This window comes from Meriones unguiculatus, chromosome 11 (assembly GCF_030254825.1).
Source record: "Meriones unguiculatus strain TT.TT164.6M chromosome 11, Bangor_MerUng_6.1, whole genome shotgun sequence".
Taxonomy (NCBI): domain Eukaryota; kingdom Metazoa; phylum Chordata; class Mammalia; order Rodentia; family Muridae; genus Meriones; species Meriones unguiculatus.
In genome coordinates, this window is record NC_083359.1 from 87,340,747 (window position 1) to 87,349,444 (window position 8,698).

An 8,698-nucleotide genomic window follows, 5' to 3' on the forward strand; every position below is an offset into this window, starting at 1 on the left:
ACTTGGGATGCTTCTATATCCAGTATCTTTTTGACTTCCACAACTCCAGGTGTTTTACAGATAAGAAAGCTGACATTAAGGTAGACCACGTGGCCTCCTGTGGTAACACCAAACAGTTAGAGGCAGATGTGGAGCCGAAATCCAGCCAGCTGGCCTTGTTTAGCTGACACTCTCACTGGACAGAGATGATTCTGCCTCCCTCCCATGAGTCCTTACAGTCTTTTCCATACTTATCTCTCCCATTTTCTAAGTTTATATGTCTGAAAAAGGTGCCTTGGAAAACAAGGAAGACATAGCACTATGACCTATGCCCTGCAGAGCAAGGAAGGGCTGAGGGCTGAGAGAGTTTTCTCTGCTCTTCAAACGAAGGCTGGGTATGGGAGATAGATGGAAAATTCATGGCGAAAAGGAAGGAAGCAATACAGAAACTCCAGAAATTCTTTGTTATTTGTGATTCCCCTACCTCCAAGTATTGTGAAAATTTAAAGTGGGATTATTAAAAATAACAAGGATATTATTTATAAAATGCATAGTATTTATATTACAAATGCTGGGCTTTAGGATCAGGCATATCAAAGGTCTGGTACCTGCTCTGTTATTTGATCATGGAGAGATTACCCCTCACCTTTGTAACCTCATTTCCTTCTTTTGTGAAAACTAAATGAGCTGGTGGGTCTGGTGTGCTGAGTTTTCCCACTGTGTCTAAGACATGGATACTCCCTGGGAAAATACAGAAGAAAATCAGGAGGGAATGCCACTGTGAGTGCGGGAGACATTCAAGGTGCGCAGTGAGGGGCTGCCTTAACAGAAAACTGTGTCCACTCTATAGTGTGGAGTAACCATGGTTTAGTAACCATTTTACACATTTTCTTGAATTCTGTGCTGTTTCTATTTTAGATGCATCTTGATTACATAAATTAGTGAAGTTTCCTTTAAAAATAATAGCCTGCAAAATGCAATGATCATCAAGAGGAAATACTTCCTTCCCACAGAAGAGGAAGCACACGAAACCTGGTGTGTGAGCCCCACCAAGAACGCTCTCTGTTCTTACTCACTCTTGGTGTGCTGACAGGGAGCAGGACCGGCTTCTTGGAACAGGTGGTGTTTCCTATGGATGTGAGTGTAAAGAAGAAAAAATAAGAGGAGTTGAAGAATACATTTCTGTTTATCCTTTAATCAGATCTGTGAAAAGGGTCCATGGCTAGAGGAGCCTAAGACAGAAGGTAATGCTGGTTAGCCCGGAAGGTATTTCAAGAGAAGTTCAAGAAAAGAGGTCATTCATCGCAAATAGTTACAGTTATAACTTACAGAAACTTCAGAACATTTGAAAGCTCAATTAATTCAAGTAGCCTGGTGTTGTAGAACTCTGTACTTAGGGAATGCTGTGGCCTCTGTTCCTGAAGTCAGAGCAGCTTTGATTACCAAGCCAGATCCCCTGTAAGATTGGACTCACTGACATTTCGTTGTGGAAGGGCCATGTGAGACCCCACAACTCTGGAGATACATAAGTGAGTAACGATTATGGGAGGGAGAGGGGCTGTCCTTTGATGGCATCAACCTACAAGCTGCCCAAGAGCCCTAAAGAAACCCTAATAAACTCACTGGTTCATCAAGGTAGACTTGCATTAAATCGTTTCTTTAATGTACTTACTTACATATTTAAGTGTGTGTGTGTGTGTGTGTGTGTGTGTGTGTGTGAGTGTTATGCATGTGTACCATGATGCGCATGTAGAGGTCAGAGGACAACTTACAGGGGTTCACTTTCTCTTTCTACTGTGTGGCTCCCTGGTATTGAACTCGGGTCGTCAGGCTTGGCAGTAAGCACCTTCCCTTCTAGGTCATCTCACCAGCCCTTGGGTGGAGGTGGAATCATTTCTTTGGTCGTTGTGGCCCCATCCGTCTGTGGTGAAAAAGCATTTATGTATACAGAGTGATGCCATAAGCCTGTGATCCATTGAGAAATGCACTAGAAATGTTGGGATAGGAAGATAAAGTGTATGGTGGGTAGGTCCTACTGTAGCTCAACTCCCAGTGTAGAGGACAAGATGGTGGCATCTGTTTGCCATTATTAATGGATTGGTTCAGTGAATTCTCAGAAGCTGCATAGCATTAGGCATTATTGCTATTATTATTTTTTTTTAAGTGGAAGATAAGGCCAAACCCCAGAGAGAAATATGCCTTCTGGGAATTCTGAGCCTTTTGGTGACTGAACTTTCTCGTGATGATGTGAGTGCTAAGAAGGCTGCTAATGGCTACCACTTAGCACCCTGAGGGGTAAACTACTTGAAGCCACATGCCACAAGTAGTGACAGCAGCAATGACATAGCATCAAGGGTATCCAACAGTAATGGATATCCCAACTTCTCATTTCTCCTGTCCCTCCTGCCTCCTGAGATGGCTTTGTTATAACCAGCAGATACAATAAGCTTAAAGGCACAGATACTCAGACTAGTGTTATGTTTTTTAATATGCTTTTAAAAACTTTTTATTGATTCTTTGTGAATTTTACTTGATGCACCCAATCCCGCTCATCTTCCCATCCCTTCCTATCTGCCCTCTGCCCTTGCAACCCCTCTTTATAAACAAAAACTAAACCAAAACAAAATTTTGCTGTGGAACCTATGGCTGTGTCACCCTGAGTCACCCTGTGTCATGCACTGTCCCCTGTTTGTCTAGCTTTACTTACAACTGTTCATTACAGTGAGTCATTGGTCTGGTTCTAGGCCTCTGGCCTCTGCTGCAGTATCAATACTAGATTTTCACTGGGCCTGCTCTTGGATATCCTGTTGTTGCCCTGTGTCATGGAGATCCTGCAGTCTTTGCTCTTCAGGACAGGCCCCTCCAGCAGTTCATAAATTCTCCAGCAGTTCATAAATGCAAATGCAGTAGATGTTGGGGTGGGCCATCTCAGATCCCTGGATCTGGGCCTGGGTGGAAGCTGAGTTGGTCAGCCCACCAGCTTTCCTGTGCCTGAGCTACCATGGCTAGCTCACCCACTTTGTTCAGGTGAGGGGCAGGGACAGCTGTCCTGCTCTCCTGCTCTGGGGTGTGTGTTTATTATACTTTGTTTAATTTTAATTCTTAAGTAGTTTGACAACTGTTTTTCATCCATTGGCTTTCATGAGTAGGTAAACCATTGTGGTAAGAGTCAGGTACTGTATGTTTATTGGAAAAAAATAGGTTTAGAGTTATTTAATGTGAGTAGCTTTTCTAAGAAAGGAAATAAATGACTTATTTAACCACTTATTTAGTCCAGTTCCACTAAACTTATTAGGTTAGTGAAAATTTTTTATCACTGTCTTCATTACATCCCACCCCTACCCTAGCCTTGGAGAATTGATGTTTTGGGAAAGACAGTTTTATATATATGTATATATACATATATATGTATATAATGTTATAAAATATATATCAATTTATAGTAATATATTATATATAAATCTTCATACACATACACACACCATTTTAAGGGTGCAAATGGTTTTGCATAGCTTCTTTAACTTCCTGAAGAAGCACCTACCTTTCCCTCATCCCTGAGAAGAAACAAAACCAAGCACCAGGCTGATTCCACTCTTGAGTTTACAATGGTTCCACCATATTCCATAACTTATTTTTCTCCCCAGAACCATCAAGAAACATTTATCAAGTGGTTTCCTTTCATGTTGGAAGATGGACAGACACTGACAAAAGAACAGAAGGCAGGTGAAGTTGTAAGTTGGCAGGTGAAGCAGTCTCTATTAATAGTAATCTTTCAATTCACTTTTCCAATAAAACGACTGATACTCATTGAGTTTGAGGAACTGTCCTCCATCACCCTCTGCCCCCCAGCTTGTGGGCAGGGACAGAAAATAAATGGTGAAGATAGGCTACAAAGCTGAAATTAACAAGGAATTTATATATTACCCTCTTTTAGACCATTACAATGAGATCATTATTTGCTAGTGTTTGCACGACAAATATCTTCAGAATCTCCTGAACTTGTTTCCTGGATGGTGGCATCGTTTGGGAAGGTTACAGAGCCTTTGGAGGAAGTAGATCTCTGGGGTGGGGTGGGGAAGTAGTGGGTGGTGGTGGTGGGGGGAGGCACACCTTCCTGTCTGTCCTCTCTCTGCTTCCTGGTCTTCCCAGACATGATCGAGCAGATTCTTTCTCAGTTGTTGTTTTTTAGTCGTTTTACTTGGTGCATGCGTGATGAATGTTTTGATGGCATGCATGTGTGTGTGTCATGTGCATTCCCGTTGGGTCCCCTGGAAATGGGGATGACTGAGTCACCATGCAGGTTGTGGGAATCAAACCTGGGTCTTCTGCAAGCACAACAGGCACTTGTAACCTGTGGGCCATCTCTTCAGCGCCCAGCCTCATGCTTCTGATGCCACAGTAGAGAGCCCTTCTGGCCTTCCCCTAAAATGTGGGTGCCAGTAAACTTTCTGTTCCTTGAGCTGCCTGTCAGGTCAGAACAGCAAGAAAACCAATTTAACAGATCATGAAATCCCACCTTTTAAGGATGAGTCTCTCAGTAGGTTAGTGGCAATGATGTGGTGTGGTATCTTATCCTGACACACCAGGTATTCTGTAAGCTCTTGGAGTGATGGTGGGATGAAGAAAGTAAAGCACACCTGGAAAACAGTTTAACGGGGACAGTGTGCTGCCTCCTCCACCAACGACGAGGTATGATGTCATCAGCTCACTAATGAAGAGCTTGCTGCTCTCTTCCAGGAGTGGTACCACAGCAAAGCTCAGAGTTGGCCTCTGCTACCAGCACACTGAGCATCCAGCAGGGGCAGGAAATAAACCTTTGTCAACAAGAGGGGCTCCATGCCATTAGTCATGTCTGTGTATAGCACCCAAACTCTGTTGTTGGGCATCAGTGTGAAGCATGGGCTCTTTGTGGCAATTCCAGTGACTCCATCTGCTTGACCCTTTATGCTTTTCTGGTTTCTAATCTTCTCGTTTTGCCCTTTCTGGGGTTCAGATCCAGTTAATCTACTGTCTACTGCACAGGAGCCCAGGCAGACTTTATCTCTCCTTTCATACATGGTAAACAGCTCACAGCTCTGCCTTCCAGGGGTGTTAACTTCCAGACAATCTTGTGGCCAGGGCTGAGATTTTTCGCTCTCTCAGCTGGATATAGCCTTCATCCGTGAAGTAAATTGAATGACAGGTGTCGAAAGAATCAGGTGACACTGAGACTGAGGACACACCACTTATTTGTGTTCCTTTTGACATTTCTAGGCTGGATGCAAAATGCTCCATTTTTCTTGTGTAGTGAGTTGGTTCTGTGTTGTGGACATCCTCTGTCAGTTGGTTTGACTATTCTTGGCTCCTTAAGGGCAGCTTCTGTGCCTTATCCAGAATATATTGTTGTGGATATAAACATGTTTTTTTTAATAATCCCAAGTGGTGGACTTTAGTTTGTCCACACCTGTTAATTGTCTTGTGTGGAGCGTGGTCTTTGCCAGCTGGAATTCGTTGAATGCTGAGGACTTTGAGGGATATAAATATGATAATCCAGAGGGGAAAAAAAGTGTGGTAGTTTGGAGGAGACAGAGGGGGACTGCTTGCTGTGCTTGCTGATTTGCTGGTTCCCTGGACTTCTGGATTTCCTGAGGATGGATATTGGTATTGCCCCCAAAAGAATCCTACGACCCTACTGAGCAGGGAGAAGTAAAGAGGGCTACATCCCCTTTCCCTTACACCCTTCTTTTTTCCATGGCTGGGATGGGGGAGTGAGAAGGGAGGTATAAGCTTTAAGGAACCTCCAGATAAAGGAGCGTTTGAAAGACTAGCACCGAAAATATATTATCTTCATAGCAGAGGGCAGAGATGCTAGAAGCCCAAAGAACCAGCATGCATATGTAGAATTGCTAGTTGGTCAGGATGCATTCCACTTGCTTCCATTATCCAAAGCAAGTCACTTAGTCAAACTGGTAATTGGGTATGTACTCAGTATTATTATTGCTGTTATTATTATTATTAATTACCACAAGCAGTTGCTAGGCTAATGAAGTAATTCACGAGATAAGTCAAATGCTTTCAGCTGCCAGTTGCTGTGTTTTGTTTGGTTTGTTTGTAAAGCACATCCATTGTAGTTTCTAGTTTGCCCTTGTGGTAGAACTCAGCTTTTTATCCTGCCATGCTATAAAGCAGACATCCATGAGGAAGCAGAGCATCGGAGGGGCTACCAACGAATATGGCAGGCTGGATGGACACAAGCGCACAAGGCCTTGGCACCACACAAAGATCTAGGCCACAGAAGAAATTTGGGAGTAGGACAGGGAACAGCACACGAATTGGTTGCCCAGGGCCAAACAGTTAGCTCTGAAAACATATAAGCAGTATTATACATACTGAATAGGTTACATTTAGGAATATATATGTGTATGCATATATGCATGCAATAACAAACAGTGAAAAAAGAGGCTGTGAATTTGAAGGAGAATGGAGAGGGGCTATGTGACAGGGTTTGGAGGGAGGAAGGAGAATAGAGAAATGTAATCAAATTATAATCTCAAAAAGGAAAAAGGGGAGGGGTGGTGGCTTCGAAATACTTTCAGCAGGGGAAATCCAGGCAGATTGGAGCAATATTACAACCCACCGCATTCCTGACGCTTTCTTTCATCTCCTCTTCCATCATTATCTATTTCTACGATACCTACCGTCTGCAATGTACAATTTACTTATACAAAAAACAGTATAAGGTTTTTATACTGTTGATTTAGGGATATTTCTGTCTTCCCAGTAAACTGAAAATATGATCCATTATGTTTCCCTTAAAAATTTAGCACAGTGTGAAAAGTATTTAAGTTCTTTGATATAACAACTAAGTGACTGATCGCATTTATACAATATAATCAAAGCTACAACTTTCATCTGCAATTGCATGATGCCTGCAGCTGTGGACTGGAAACATTCCCTATTATTATTTTATTTACATGAGAAACTGGCTTTTGTTTTGTTTTCTTTTCTTGAGAAGGGCTAATAGTCCAGGCTGTCCTTGAACTCATGGTCTTCCTGACCCCTATCTCTTGAGTGCTGAGATTATGCATGCATCTCACCGGGCCCAGAGTGAGTCAGTTCAGAGAACAGTTCTTAAAAGATGAAAGAAGGCACCTTGATGTGTTCAGCACATATTTGTGGCTATAAACCCTGGGGTATTTTTTAATCAGAGAGAAAAGAACCTCAGATATGATCTCAGTTTTGGGAAGTGACGGTGGGAAGGCTACCACAAGCATTGATCATCTTATTCTGACATAACATTGGAATGGAAAGTTAGCTCAGATTAAGCCACCAGCTGTCAATGTAGTGTATTCATACTTTTCATTTGTCAAAACATCCCAGTGATAAGGCAACTGCTTTTCAGCCGCCGGGTGCCGTGTTTTCTTCTGTTCTCTTGTAAGTGCATTCACGAAAGACTAGTTTTCTATAGAGCTATTAGAACTCAGCTTTCTACTATGCCAGCTTGCAAAGCAATCTGTAGTTAGATGCCAACCTTGGGCTGAGATCTGGTCAAGACAGTCAAGGTTGGGAGTACCTGGACTGCTCAGTGTAGGACCACAGCAGGTGTGCTTGCTCCCACAGGGATGGGGAGACCTCTGAGACCATCAAGGATTCTGGAGCTCACAGCTCAGTCTGTAACAAATTTCTGTTTCCTTTCTCATGATCTTCTCTCTTGTTTTATAAACAACACTCACATTTACATATAACAACATATATTATGAGTTAGGATCAGTGTGAGAAAGTAATGCAATATTTGCCTTTCTGAGTCTGGGTTACCTCACTTAATATGGTAATTTCTAGATCTATCCATTTTCTGCAGATTTCATAGTTTTATTTTTCTTCATGGCTTAGTAAAGTTCCATTGTAGATGTGCCATGTTTTCATTATCCGTTTATCTGAAAACTATAATTTCTGAGATTTTTATCTGGCCTTCCCTTCCTCACCTATCCAGGGTGTATGGAACATGGGTATTCAGCAACTGAAAGACTTGAACCTGGGCCCCTCACTACTTAGCTGCAGGACTTCAGGTACACTTTTCTGTCTGCAATGCCAATTTAACTGCAAGTCAATGGCATAAGTGAAGGCTGTCCATAACTCTGCTTCCATATGCATTTAGGTGCTTTCCTAGTTGGGCCAGTCTTCTTGCTGATCTCAAATGTTTCCTCATTTACACTCTTAGATAGTGAAGGACTACGAACAAACACATCAAGGAGACTGAAGGCCCTTTCTGTGGTCTTCACTTAGGAACACTCCATCCTTCTCTTGTGACTCTTCTAGAGCATGGCTTTCTCTTTTTCATCACTGTGTATCTTAGTGTTTCATGGGATTATTTGTGTATATTTTGGTTGTAGGCAAGATGAATCCCACAGAACACAAGGTTATGTCATGGACTTTAATTGAACACCCCAGTGAATCTAGCACAATCCTAGACATGTATATTTTAGGGCTTGAACTAAAACTAACTCAAATAATGGGATTGCCTAGATCAGATTGGCCTGTGGGCATGCCTAAGGTAGATTCTCCGGGTGTTTTGCTTACATGTATGTCTGTATGCCAGAACTGCTGCCTGCAGAGGCCAGAAAAGGGAATTGGATCTACTGTGACTGGAATTGCAGACAGTTGTGGACTGCCGTGTGGGTTCTGGAAATTGAATTAAGAAAGAGCTGCTGACCATGAGCATTGTCTGTGTGCCCCAGCTGTG